The 14,468-nt window shown below is 49.4% G+C and overlaps 1 protein-coding gene across 4 annotated transcripts in view; it reads right to left on the bottom strand.

The window, feature by feature from the left end:
* The window catches only part of BCL9 (BCL9 transcription coactivator), a 59,233-nt gene that overhangs the window by 29,943 nt on the left and 14,822 nt on the right, over positions 1 to 14,468 (bottom strand). Inside the window, exon 1 of one of the 4 annotated variants that reach the window (XM_061344376.1) lies at positions 763 to 802. The exons of 1 other annotated variant lie outside the window; for it this stretch is intronic. The gene's annotated coding sequence lies outside the window, so the exon portion shown is untranslated. Of the gene's footprint in view, positions 1 to 406; positions 565 to 713; positions 738 to 762; positions 803 to 14,468 lie in introns of those variants that run through there. 2 more of the 4 variants (XM_061344378.1, XM_061344377.1) reach the window with 2 other exon arrangements.

Here is a 14,468-nt window from a genome sequence, read left to right as displayed (position 1 = left end):
CCACAGAGCACAACCCTTAAAGCACTCCCTGGTCCACACACATCCCTCCATAGATTGTGGCCCCAGGGCACCCCCTGCACCCCACACATCCCTCCACCGCACAGAGACCCCAGCGCAACCTCAGCATCACGGCTTCCCCCACCCTTAGCTCGGGGCACCCCTGCTCTCGGCCCTCCGCAGAGCGCAGCTCCGGGACACCCCACGCACCTCGGGGCATCCCCCCATCCCCGGGGCACCCCACACCCTCGGCGCGGCGGGGCCCGGGGGCAAGCCGCGGAGCCGCAGACAGCGCTGCCCCCCGCCGCCGATGCCCCCGGCCTCCCCCAACTCTCAAACTTTGAGCAGGCGGCGCCGCCGGTGCCGGTGGTCGCGCGGTGCCCGCCGCGCCGCCTCTCCCCTCACTCACCGCCGGGCCGTGGGGGAGGGGCGCGGGCCGAGGCTCCTCTCAGCCCCGGGCGGGAGGGGGCGGCGCAGCGTCTCCCCCCGGCGACGGCGGGTCCTTCCCCCTCCCGCAAACACACACAGGCTCCATTGTCCGCCAGCGCCTCCCCCCTCTCTTTCCCGCACACATGGTACCGCCCATAAAGCCCCTCTCGCATGCTCCCCCCGCCAGCTCCCCCCCACCTCCTTTTTCCTCCCACCGGTCCCCCCCCCCCCCCCCTTACGCCTCCCCCCTCCCGCCGCGTCCCGCAACCAGGAGAGAGGAATGGTACCGCCCGTCGCGCGCGCCCCGCCCCGGGAATGGTACTGTCCCCTACTCACTCTGCTGGCGGGACCGCCTCTTACTCCCCGTTCCGGGCAGTGGTCTCGCCCGGCCCCCCCGCCCCGCCCCTCCCCAGCGAGAGGGCGGAGCTTGTGTCCCTTCCCCCTCCCCACCCCCCCGCACACGCTCCCCTCCCGCCTTTGCCTACACGGTGGTAGCAGTCGGGCTCTTAAAGGGACAGGCCTGCCGCGGCGAGCGCCCTCCACCCTACTCAGCCGCGGCACCGCCCCGGCCATTAACATAGCCTGTCCCCCGCCTCGGGGCGGCCCCGCCTCTTTCCCCCCTCTTTAAAGAGACCGCGCGCCCAGGGCTCTTCTTAAACTGACCGCAGGGGAGGGGCCCTGTGAGTACGGGGCGCGGGAGCTGGCGCCCCCCCTCGCACCGCTCCGACCCGGCCCGCCCCGCCGGCGGCGCGCGAGCACCTCGCGCTCCCCGGAGGAGGCGCGAGGGTCCCGCCCCCTAACGGAAACGGCGGGGGCCCCGCGGGGGCACGGGGAAGGGGGCCCGCTCTCCGCCGCCAAGCCCCGATGCCTCGCACGGCCCCCGGGGGAGGCGCACGCAGGGGCTGGGTGTGCTGCCAGCCCTGCTCAGCACCGTCCTGCCCGGCGCCGCTTCGGCTGCCCCGGCACATCGCGCCATGGCACCTCCACCGGGCACCGCCTCGGCCTCCCGGCAGCGCCAGCCGCCCGCGGAGGGGCTGCGATGCGCTGGGGAGGCGAGGTGGGCTCTGGGCACTGCAGCCAGCCGCGGGCGCACTCTCTGGGGGCCGGCTAGTGGGTAGGCAGCGCGGTGGTTCTGCGCCCTGACACCAGCCGGGCACGGAATGTCCCTACCACAGTATTTGTGGAGCAAGAAAGGGACGGCTGGGTACCGGCAGGGTAGGAGGAAAGCGGGAGGGAGCTCCTGCAGGAGAAGCATATTTCTCCTACCTGATGGCTGAGAAGCTTGCCTGCCCACCGGCTGCCAGCGGGTTGGTGTAGCTGCCCCGAGAGATCTGAGGGCCTTTTCTGATGGGAAAAAGCCCTGGGTTAAGCAGCAGCTTGCAACTAAACAGGGAGGAACCAGACTGTAATGACAAACAGACACAACCTATCAACTCCTAAATATGCTCAAGGGCCCTATCCTGAACAAACGCTCCGTCTGGGGGGAGTAAACATCCATGTAGCTTGAAACCGGCTAGCAGTTAGGAGTTGTGAAGCTCTGTAGCAATCCCCCACCCTTTTCAGTCTTCGGCTTACTCTGTGAAAAGAGCGCTTTCAACGTCCACCTATCTTTCACCTCCACAAAATGTTCTTAAAATGGGCGATCTTGTGGGTTGTGAGGAAGAGCTTTCCAAACCACCCGTGGCACACAGATGCACAGAACCGCTGCAGTCTAACCAGAGAAAGCAAGCTGATCGGTTTTGCATATCCACGATGCCTGAATAACCTGTTTTGCCAATACAACAGAAGTGAATGGAAATGCGGAGTGTGTTCTCTTTATCCTCAGGCGAACCGCTCCTTACCACGTCCAACTCCCACTTCTGAGTAACCCGGCTTTTTGGAAGAAGACCCTTTCACACTAAGCATTCACACCGTGTGTTGCTCTGACAGATAAAACCTTCTCCTCTTTCTTCGGTCCCTAAGGGGCTTTTTCTCTTTTTGTCCCGCTCAGCTCCTCCCCTTCTCCATGCCAGCTTGGAAACATCCTTGATGAACTCTGTATGGCTTCCTGATCACTGCAACTGTAGCTAATTCACACCTCTTATCCTAGCAGATACTCTTCCTTGAGGCAGGGGGGATGCTTTTCAACAGGAGGTTTGTAACCCCTTTTGATACACTGACCAGAGCCCCTGAACATTTCCCACCGGGCAGACCACTGCTGCCTCTTGCCTCCTTCAGGCTGTAAGTTCCCACGATCCATGACCCAAAGGTGGAAACCCTTGGTCTCTGGCCAGTCTTTCCCACTCACCCACCAACAGTAGCTCTACCTGTACCTTTCCACGGACGGCAGCAGCACTTTTGAAAGCTGAAGTGTTGGTGAAACCAAACTGATCAGCTCTACTTCAACGATCACCTCTGTCACCATCAGTTCAGCCCGCTCCTGTGCCTCACATATAAGCCTTCTCTGGTTTTACACTGATGCATGTCTTTTTCAGTGTAACACCTACCATTCCTCCTCTCCCTCATGTATCCCACACCAGAGAGGGTTCAGCGGACTGAGTACATGAAAGCTTGCAATAGCAGTAACAGCACAGATTAGACTGGCCAGGCAGCAAATCAGGGTGTAAGGAAAGAACATGCCTCGTGGTGCTTTAAACAGAAAACCTGGTTCTGCTATCACTAACACCAGGGACCCATCGTGGTTCACTTAACAAGAAGATTGTTTCCCTGGAACAGCAGAACCTGGGATTTTTCTGAGGAGCCAGGCACCCAATTTGCACTTCCTGAAGGTACCTTTGAAAATCCTATCCTGTGTTTCAATCCTGACACACACAACAGCAGTGATAAAATAAAGAGGTGTTAGCAAACTCCCTTTTTTGTCCTCTTCCCTCTTCTGACCCTGGACTTCACTGTCTCATCCCTTGAGGAGTTAGGCCAGGGAAAAGGAGCACAAAATGCTACCAGTTCACAGATGCTGTGGTTCCTCCAACTCCCCTCCCATCCCCCTGACCCCATCCCCCCACATTTCAAGCAGTTATAAATGACTGTGCAACTCTGCAGGCAGCAGTCTCAAATAACCACACCAAGCCTCTCCCCTCCAACGGCTTGATGTCTCTTCCTTCCTCTCTTTGGGGCTCTGGATAGGAACTATCAAGGTGCTTTGCCTCACTGTCTAGAATTACATTGCTACTTCACCTTTGGGAATCTGCCACAGCAAACTGCCATCAGCACTGAATTCCCGAGAGGGATTCTCAGCTGAGAAATCCCTTCTGCTACCCTTTGAAGGGCTTTACCGTGGGGTCTGATAACAACAGGCTCCCAGAAATCTCAAGTGTGATGACAGGCTGCAAGGCAGGATTTCAGGTATCAGAGCCCCAGACCCCAGGGCAGCCACTGCCAACCTCAAGAACATCCCCCCCATCTTGTCCTCCCTCAGCCACGCTCACAGAAGGTGCCCCAGAGAAGCCAGCTGTCCCGGCTCTTCAGAGCACTCCAGCAAATCTGGGAACATCTTGGAGATGTTACAGCCTGTGTACTCTCCTCACAACTCCCTGGCTGCATCAAGGACAGAAGATCAACAGGGTCCTCTTCCACCCAGCGCAAACCAAGCCTAACGAAAGTTGCTACAGGAGCTCAAGTTCTCAGAGCAGACAGATCAGACAAGATAGGCCAGCCAGCAAAATACATTTGCATCATGCTTTCTATACATGGTTCAGAGCATGGCACACCCCAGTCGTGGCTTTTATTCTCTTTAAGGGCCCGGCCCTGCAAACATTTAATTTTACATGTGTAAGTAGAGTCCCACTGAAACACAATGGAGCTACTCACACAAATAATGTGAACAACGTGTACAGGGATGTGGCCCTGTTGCACTATTCCACTTGCAGCAAACCCAGTTTAGGAGGATCTGGCCACACGCTCAGTTAGTGCCACACGCACAAGTGAGCTGTTTAAATGGTCCAACTTCTTTTTAAAGGCCCTACTAACAAGAACAAATCCTTAACGCCAGACCAGCTCAAGTGTAGATTTCATCCTCACAAGCGGCTGAACTGGCACAACTGGAGGAGGTGGAAACATTTGAGAACCAGGAACTTTTGAAGATGGAATTGAGGACAGGCGAAATGGTGACATGGAGCTGTAGCATGTGAAGGCTGGAGAGGCTGAAGTCACACCCTGCTCCTGAGCATCCATTCTCTGAAGTGAAGCCTCTTCCCCAACCACACAGTTGTTCCACTGTTCCACCTCAAATGCAATAGCAAATCAAGCCTTTTCAGTCACCGATGCTTAAAAACCTTCCCTCAAGAAAACCAGTCACCATTAAGAAGAATCTGTCAGCAATCACCATACACAGGACCAGTGATGTGTGCTTCTCCTTGCAGGTAACAGATGTAGTCACTGTGCACATCTGTAGCCTGTACACCCCTTCTTCTGCAGTCAAACTATGAGCTTTGACATGGCACATTTGGACAATGCTAAGTGTTCCCTACATTAATTTTTTTTTTTTTTTCAGTTTATGAGCTATTTTATCTCTGGCAACTCTGTGCTGAAATTGCTTCACATATTTCCTGTCTGCAGAGGCAAGATTTCCCTCTTTCAGTGTGATTATAACCTTCCAGCAGAGAAGCTCTACTAACTCTTTAAGAGCTTTGCTCTCTGTACTGCCTCCCAACTTCTGCATTCATGCACACCTGCACAAAGTGGGTGTAAAATGCTGCCACTGCTGGAAATGAAGAGCACACATCATTAGGAAGATGTTTTGCTTTGTTTGTTTGCTTTAGGTTTGGGGGGTTTTGCCCTCTTTTTGCTCTGGTCTAAATGATCAGAGGAGTTGCAGGACAAGAGAGAGATCAGGCTCTGTGAAACCTTTTTCTCATGAGCTTTGAGTTTTCCATGGCTGCGTGCTCTAATGAGCCTTCTCGAAAGGAAACAACCCATTTCTGTAAGAAATCCAGGTGATTATGGTTCCCATACCCGCAGCGATCTCTCTGCATGGGCACGGGGGAGCTGCCTTCATGAATCTCTGCAGGATGAAGCCTAAAGCTGGACAGTGTGAAAGAGAGGGGAGAGGACCACAGGGAAGGGCAGTTTAACATCCATTGTTAACTTGGAAAAAAAAATAATCCTTCTTTCAGAAAGCCTTTTATTTATTGTAAATCATTTCTAAAAGATTAGGAAATCAGGCCTGGGGGAGGGGGAGAGACTGTTGTGGCTTTCTTTCTAGTCCAGTGTCTTTTAGTATTAGATATTGCCCTGAGTTCTCCCAGTTTTTGCTGAACACATCAGTGCTGCAAACACTGGAGAACATTCTTAACTTGGTTTGGTGAAGAGTCCCTCTACACCCTGAGTTGGGTAGGACTTCACAGACACAGAGAAGGGAAAGGCACATATATTTGCATCAACATCAGTATCCATATACACACACACACCTACCTTTGTCCCCACTGCTGGCATAAGATCACTGGCAGCTCCCCAGTACCAATTACTACCACCTCACCAGCTACACAGTGCACAGAGCTCTCTGTTAGGAAGAAGACTGGCTGATGGATCACCTGCACCACATCACCCTATGGCAACAGCGTACAGGCGATGGCAAATTCAGCTGGGCAATAAAGGCTTTGCTCTCTCTTTTCCTACCTACACCAAAAAGAGAGGAAGAGTTAGTTTGTGTTTTTCTGTTTGCACCTGAACAACCTGAGCCTTAATCAAGTTTGGGCTGGAGCACATAACTGGGCCTACAGTTAAAATACTCTTAGGGATCTCCAGAGAGCCATCTAGTTGGTCTAGCTCCCTTCAAGATAGTATGCCACATCAAAACTCTAACGTGATGAACAAATCCCAGGTTTTATAACATTCCAATTGCAGGAAGCTCTTGCTCTATTTAGAAAGTCGTCTCTCAAGTCAATAAGCAGGTATGAGGCAAACACCATGCAGCCACAGAGATAAATGCTCAGCATTATCTCCTATTATTAAAAAAAAAGAGGGAGAAGAAGGAGAGAAGAGATACTGAATCAGAAGGGAAATCAGGTAAACAGAATCTGGGGAAACATATGTCTCTAAAGCACAAGAAAAATATGAATTCATACTAAACAAGGGTGGGAAATTTTGGCATACAGGAGACTCCAAAATCGATGTTTGCCCAGGAACACTGCTCCTGCTACACCATCCCTATGTTTTACAGGGAACTGCTAACAGACACTGCATGCTGTGGTGCTGCCAGGAGAACCTGGCTGTGGAATTGCCTGACCCTCAAGCCTTTTAAGATTCTCAGCCATGACTTTGCACTCCCTTTGACCATCTCTGACCTCAATGAGAAGAGACACGGCAGCAACTCAGAAAATTGCAAAACGCACCTCCTGTTTCCATTGAGCCACCTGCTGAGCCTAGTCCAAGACAGCAAGCACCCATGCACAGCTACCAACCATGTTCTCTGCCATGCCCGCCCCACAGCACTGAGCTACACATCTGTGTGCTTTCATGGTGTAAAACCAACAAAAGGAAATTTCATAGAACCACAGAACCACAGACTGGTTTGGGCTGGAAGGGACCTTAAAGTTCATCCAGTTCCAACCCCCTGCCACGGGCAGGGACACCTTCCACTAGAGCAGGTTGTTCCAAGCCCCGTCCAACCTGGCCTTGAGCACTGCCAGGGATGGGGCAGCCACAGCTTCTCTGGGCACCCTGTGCCAGCGCCTCAGCACCCTCACAGGGAACAGCTTCTTTCCGAGGACTAATCTAAATCTACTCTCTTTCAGCTTAAAGCGTTTTCTCTTGTCCTTTCACTAGGAGCATCCTTCTTGCGGGATAGACAGAAGGAAGCTAAGTCTGCCCTCAGACAGACAGAAGAAGTCATCTGTTGCCAACACATACAACAGCTCTCTTGGCATAACAGGCTTTTTGTGTTTTCCAGTGCTACTCCTTCAGCTTCCAGCTGCTGAGGGTACCCGCTGGCTGTACAACTGCAGGCAAGTTACACTCACAGACCACAGCTGCCCCTGGAGTCACCACACAGGTGTCTGAGGGTGAAATTTTGTTCATGTCTCTCCCTACAATAAAATAAAAACAACTTCAGCATGATTTCCCCTTGAGATGGCACACAAAGAAAAAACCAAGCCCCCACAGTACTGCAGACTGGCCCATTAAAGCGAATGGTTAAATTCTTGCTATGAACAAGTAGGCGTCGTTGTCTGTTTTGTGAGGCAGAAATCAATATTCCCGCCTCCTCTCCTTCTGTTATTTCACCTTGAGGTACTCATATTCAAATAGATGAGATCTGAACCTTACTCACTGCTACTGCAACTTTTCTCTCTCCAGCATTTCACAGGGTCACAGATGTTCTTACAGTCCTAACCTGCCTGTAATTTACCACTCGGCTCCCTAAACTGAACACCACTGGTGACTGAAGTAGTGACTGACTTTCCTTCCAAATCACACCACTGTGGTTATTTCTAACTATTTATCTATACCCTCTATCTCAGTCATTTTGCTCCCTGTGTCCTCCAATAACAACCCTCTCTCTGCCGTAGCCTCTTTCTTTTCTGGACCCCTATAATTCACTCCATGGTGCTAGCCTCTTCCATACCACAGCCAGCTCATATAAATGATGTTTTATTGTGAAATGCCCCTTCTACTCTCTATCTCCCTTTAATCTAACTGCGGGGGGCACCTTGGTGAGGTCTATGACTTCAGGGGGGTGAGGGGGAAGGATGCAGGTGACTGACGCTCAGACCAGGCAAGCCTGAAGCAGTGTTGGCTGGGGAGAGAGAAGAAGGGGAAGATAAGCTCACACCACACCTCACAAGTGTCTCCTTCAGCTAGGTTCAGAATCAGGGGCCTGGACCGGCTGTCAATAATCAGGTAGCAATAATGCCAGGCTGACTTGGCTCTTCCGATGAGCCCTCTCTGGAGGCAGCTCTGCCTACTATCACATCTGCCTCTGTCACCTATGGATTAGACAATTGCAATATGCTCTGTTTGGCACTAAGCTTTAACTCCATTCATAAACTGAAGGCAGCGCAGAACTCGGCACTCTGTTAGATAAGCCTCATCTCCCGCCCACAATCACTCATTCATTTGTGCTCCCTGTTTATGCCATCTGACCACTGGTTTCCAGATAGATTTTAACATGTTCCTGTTGACCTCTAGTACCTCACACATCAGAACACTTCCCACCTGCAAAATCACCTCTTTTCCTAATTTCCTAAAAGCTGTAGGAAAGACATCAGGTATTCTCACACACATACCTCAGAGAGTAGAGCTGAGGGTTGTTCAGTCTTTAATTTGCCATTGTTTGCTGGTGACAGTCTGATGAAATTGCTTGAGTAATAATGAAGACAGTTTTCATTATCTGTCATTTAAAAATGTCAAGGGAGCTTAGACTGAATGGATAGGTGCTACCTGTTGTTTCAAATAGCTTTTGATGAAGGAAATACATTTCAAAAGTACCAGTCACTGATTTGCAGGTGCTATACAAAGATTACATAAAACAGTGAGATCCTTCCAAAGAAAACAAGCAGATTTCCCCTTTGCTCTTCAGATACTGGCTTATCATCAGTGCGGTGCTGACCTTCTTCTGCAGTAATCAACGGCATATCTCAGATCTGCAAGGTCATAGATGATAGAGGACAATACCAAGAAAAACAGGACTCTTCATTATTAACAGACACTTAAGAGTTGTGGCTTAGCTCTTCACTCACTGGAAATGCTTCACTCTCCTTCTTTTGCATTTTCACTTGTGCGCTTTTATGGTGCAAACTCTGGACCACTTTAGCAACAGATGTGATGGCTGGACATACTTCTGCCCAAACATTTTGCTAGTCCTCTCGCAGCTGAACTGCAATAACAGACTGCGTGAGTGTTCCTACTCCATCTGAACACAAAATCTGCCAGCTTATTTTAAATGGTATCTGTTTATTCCTTAGCATGAACGTATCTGCTGACAATAAATGCCTTGCAGGTCCTGAGAGACACCTAGGACAGCATGTTTTTTTCTGTCTGTATCCTTATATTTTTAGAGCATCCACTTAACATGTGAGATGCTGTTGCTCAGGGGACCTGCCTTGGTAATGCAACTGTGATGGGATATACTCTCTGCGTCGTGGCTTGCTCACAAGGTGGGCTGTTCCTACACACAATCGGTACCTTTTGCCTGTCCTTTCTGTCAAACCAGAACAACATGAATGCCAGCAGTCCAGCCAGCATGCAAGGAATGCAGGTAATACACTGGCTACAGTGTCTTTAAGAACCACTTGCATATTTGGTTATTGTTTTTATATGAGTATCCAGCATCAAAGGCTGTAGCATGAATCTCTTCTAAGCTTTTAAATGCTGAAGCATGGGTATCATCCATTTAAGAATCAGCTAATGAGGATGTCTCCTGTTTTATCCACTAACATAACCCCAGCCTGCCTGGGTGCCATTAAGTCCCCATTTCTCCCATGTGCAGAGACTGCAGTGTCCCCCATTGTTTCCCAGCTCTTGGTCGTATATATGAGGTTTAAAACTAAGATTTGATGGTAATGAGGAAGGAAAGAAGGACTGAACCTTAGGATGGTGGGCTCTGAAAGTCACAGATGTGGGGAAGAAATAAGAGTTGTTCTGAGACCCGATCATTCCCATGTTTTGTTTCCATTAGGACAATGTTTCCCAGGCACTTGAGCCATCCTTTCAAAGCATCTCCCAAAGAAAAGGGTTTAAGTTCCTGGCAACACATTCCAAAAAGACATGTCCCCAGCTCCCTGCTGCCATAAGCAAGCACCACTCCAATGATTTCAATAAAGCTGCACTTTCTGTGGCCCTAAGGCTGTAATACTACAGTAAACGGAGCCAAATACCATAAGCTTTAAGGTCTGAATCCAAGTCGTCAATGACTTACACATATGATCCACCAAAAGATGGCTGAACCCACAGGAGGTGGGATACAGCTGGCTGTCATAGAGCACTTTCACCCACCAGCAGAACATGGGCCACAGGGCCTCATCCTGGGGAGAGCAATGCTGGTGGACCCTGGCCTGCTCCTCATGGGCACTTGTCCTTGAAAGTGCAGTGGTACCTCACTGCTCTGGGCTCTGTGCTGTGCTGGCACTCCAGCCTCCCTGCTGAGGCCTCTGCCCTTGCCAAAAATAAATCTCGCACCCTGCTCTAATGGCCACAAGGATGAGATCAAGCAACATAATACTGATACCAAAACCAAATAACCTTACAATTTCAGCTGCTTACCACTCCATCTTCTTCACTGCCCCATTACAGAGTTTTCCCTTTCCATCTAAAACATCCAAGCAAACACCACTCACTCCAAGCAAGGGGTAGCTCAAGGCTGTTGCCAGGCTGGGTTTGGGACCCACTGAAGCACATGCTGAAAGCAGACCATGGCTCAGTTAGACGACAGCATACATCCTGGAGTAAGGAGGATAGTTGCTTGGGACTGAGTGAACACTGCAAATGGATGGTCTTTCCAGCTTCAGAAGTGGTCCCTGAAGGCCAACAGTAAGGGAATTTGGCTGGATAATATAGCCTGGGGAACATACTGAACACAGATGCAGTGAGTAATGTTGAGAATCCATAGGCAAAGGAAATGTTTTAAAACAGAGAAGGAAAATCTACTTGCAATCAATAGCCTGAAGGTGTCTGAAACGAAACACTCTGAAAAAAAAGGACACATTTGCCACACATAAATCTTTAATGGTATCTTGTCATTCTAACAAAGACTTAAAAAAAGAAAAATCCAACAAAAAACCCCACATACTGTAACACACCTGATAGAGCAATCATCCTCACATGGCAAAATACGATTTTCACACCTGGTAAATGAAATGACTGTGCTGCACCCTGAGGCCAGGGTTAGGGGCTAAGGTAAGCTGGTAATGGAAGGTTAGAGACCACATAACAGCTTTTTAGGGAGCATCTTTCAGATGCTCTTTTCATGTACAGCAGTGCACTGTGATCAGAAGGCACTGGTGGCACATAATGAAGTCACTGTCACTGACAGTGTTCTAATGGTGCAGTCACCAGGTGATAGCTCAGGTTTGCATGCCAGCGCCCCTCAGGCTCAGGGCAAGGTTTGCTCCCTTGTAAGAGCACTCCTGCATTCTTTCATCTCCTCGCAGATGAAGAGTGAAGCTACAGAGCTGAGACAACAAACTTCTCAACCACATACAGCTACAGCCTCCGAGCTAATAAAAGAAAAGCAGGCAGTGAAAATCAAGATCACAATACTGACCACAGGCCATGCTGGGAAGAACCCAACACATTCACAATCTGCCCTGTATCAGCACACAAGACTGCTCGATCCAGGCAGAATAGCTACATAATTTGCCCATCACTCAGGAACAGGAGAGAAGTGAGACCTGTGGGGAGCCAGCAGGCCCTGGAGGTATGGAAACTCACAATAAAATCAGCAATCTTGGAATCAAAGATGAAGATGCATGGAGAAATACACTATATACTCTAGCACCAGACACATGGCTTAACAAGATGCTTTAGACTATCTGGCTCCATAAATTAGACTGTGATTCCCAGTTCTTTAGCTCCCAGCTCCTGCTGATTTCTGTGGATAAAGGAGATGTTTGTCACTCCCAAGATCAGACGCCAGATCGAATGCTTTTCAAGAAATACACAGATGAGTATGTTCCTAGGGAGGAAAGAGCTAGAGCTAAGCCTTCAAATGAGCACAAGGAGAACCTCCTGCCCACAGACAGGAAAGTGGTAACCTCCTTCACTTCCTTTGTGGCTTTAAACCTAAACCACAACTCCTCCCTTTGGGTTAGGAGTCTCTTCCACTCATTCAGATGTTTGTCAGCTTGCCTCTCTCCAATACCCAGCATCCACCACTGCCACACAGGGGGAGAAAAAAAAAGCTCTTTTTCCTCTCTCCCACACCCCTTTTGCAGTTTCTTTCCTAAACAAGCACAGCTTCAATGTATGGCAAAGCAAGCCTAAACTACAGCTCTTCAGGCACAGGCACAGAAATTAGCAATTGCAACAGGAGGGAGCAGGAAGAAAGCAGCCATTGGCATACAGGCTACACCAACATTTGGAAATGCTGGCAGTGAGGACACATTGCTGCCAGTGGGAAGAGTGATGCCAAACCAGCTCACAGGGCTTTTCCATGAGCACAAGCACCCTTCCCAGCCTGGAGCACAATATCCTTCCTTCTCCCCAAGAGAACTTCAGAGCATAGATGAGCTGCTGAAAGTAGGGGATAGATGGGGGCAAGAGCAGGGAAGAGCTATGCTGCCACATAAGAGGCACTTTGCCAGTGCAGATGGAGGTGAGAAGTTCAGCCCCCATCATCCCCAGTGTGGGGTGTCAATGAGGAAGAGGCGTCTCCCTCATCACTCAGATCCCATCATCTGCTGAAGGGAGGTTTAACGATGTGAGAAGCTCCCACCCAAAACCCTTCTGGTCCAAAGGCTTAACCCCAGGATACCCAGGTGATATTGGGGGTTTTAGAGAGAGTCAGGTGTTCTAAAAGATTCGAGCAGTACTGCACAGGCATTTTCTTCTACTTCACAACTGCTCATAATGGGGGTAATCTCTCTCACTGCAACATACATGGTGTGAGTGATGCAGTTGCTCCCTTGTCACCCTCCACTTTCAGGACAGTTCAGGACTATGCAGGGTGAAAGAGAAGGGAATTCTTTTAATTTCTTCAAGATTTCAACAGATTTCAAATAATTTTTCTACATCTGATCAAGGGAAGAAAATCACTCCAAAACTTGTACCTAGAAACTACGAGCAAATTAATGAAATGCAAGATTTCATTTTATCTTCTTGGAGCACTTCATTTTGACAACTTCAAAACTTTTCTCAGGGTTTTTTTTTTCTTTTTTCAAGATGGGACACAAAACTGGAATCAACTTTTCCTGAAAATAGCAACAGTTTTGGCAAATCAGCAATTTTCTAAGAAAAATGTATCACTGGAGAAAAATCCGAACAAAACCTACTTCTATTATTTCCTTCCAGCACCACACAAGAATATGCCTCTGTGGTGTAATTCAGTCTTAAGTTTCATAGCAACTCTGATTCAGACATACTGCACATGCAGATATTAGAATATGCCTTTGACAACATGAGAGCAATGCAAAACAGTGTATATACAATATGGGCAAGCAACGCTGCTATGGAAACCCTTCCTTTGAATTCCCATATATGGGGGGTTTAAATTCTTATCACTAATATTGCTTTAACAGAATTTTGTGTACTTTTATTTCCTTGCTCAAGTGATTTCCCTCCTTGCAGACTTTGCCCATTGGGAAAGAAAGATGGTTTTGGAGGTGAAGCAGAAGGTGGTGAAATCTGCACCGCATTCCTGGTGCTGCCACACACATGCCATACACACACCTGCTCCATGAGCTACAGCAAGAGAAGTAACTGATCTGTGCCTCAGCTTCTGCAGCTGTAAAATAGAAATAAGCTGGCATTTTCCTTCGGATATGACTCGAATGTGCTCTGAAATCCTTTGTGACAACCAGAAGATACATGCATCCTTATTCCTATTTGTTACTTTCTGTAGGCGAGGAGTTACTGTCCTCTACAGACCTATGCTGATGAACTCTCTATACTGAAGAACCAAATCAGGAAGTACAGTCGCCCACTCATGTAGCAAGCAGATAAGTAATAAAGCAGTGCACTTGCCAACTCCTAAGGAGGTGGTTTCTTAAAAAGACATAGGAAGCTTTCATGTTTTGAAGCTGACTAATTTCAGAAAGTTCCCGGTTTGCTCTCTTTTTCCTTAAAACTCCTCTAAAAAAACACCTGTTGACCTGCTCTTCTGAAGCCTCTGCTGCCAGGGAGGGTCACACTGGCTAAGGAAAAGGTGCTGGAAGAAAAGAGCATACTTTATCTGTCCATCTCCTCCCTTTGCAGGGTGCTCCCGCTGACCCCAGCAGTACCTTTCGGGTCTCACCCCGACAAGGAGAGATATCCTAAAGCTCTGCCGAATGCGTCCTGGGACACACGGCACCACCTGCTGCAAGACATGAGCAGAGTGTGCAATCTAACAATGATCACCCAGCAGCCAAACAAACTCACACGTGCAACCCAGTGATCACAAGCTCAGATAAGTT

This window comes from Neopsephotus bourkii, unplaced genomic scaffold (genome assembly GCF_033783945.1).
Source record: "Neopsephotus bourkii isolate Nb327-2 ecotype Australia unplaced genomic scaffold, CSIRO-AGI_Nbou_v1 NB_214, whole genome shotgun sequence".
NCBI classification, from domain to species: domain Eukaryota; kingdom Metazoa; phylum Chordata; class Aves; order Psittaciformes; family Psittacidae; genus Neopsephotus; species Neopsephotus bourkii.
The sequence above is the reverse complement of the archived record's forward strand: the minus strand, read 5'-3'. Positions and strand labels throughout refer to the sequence as shown.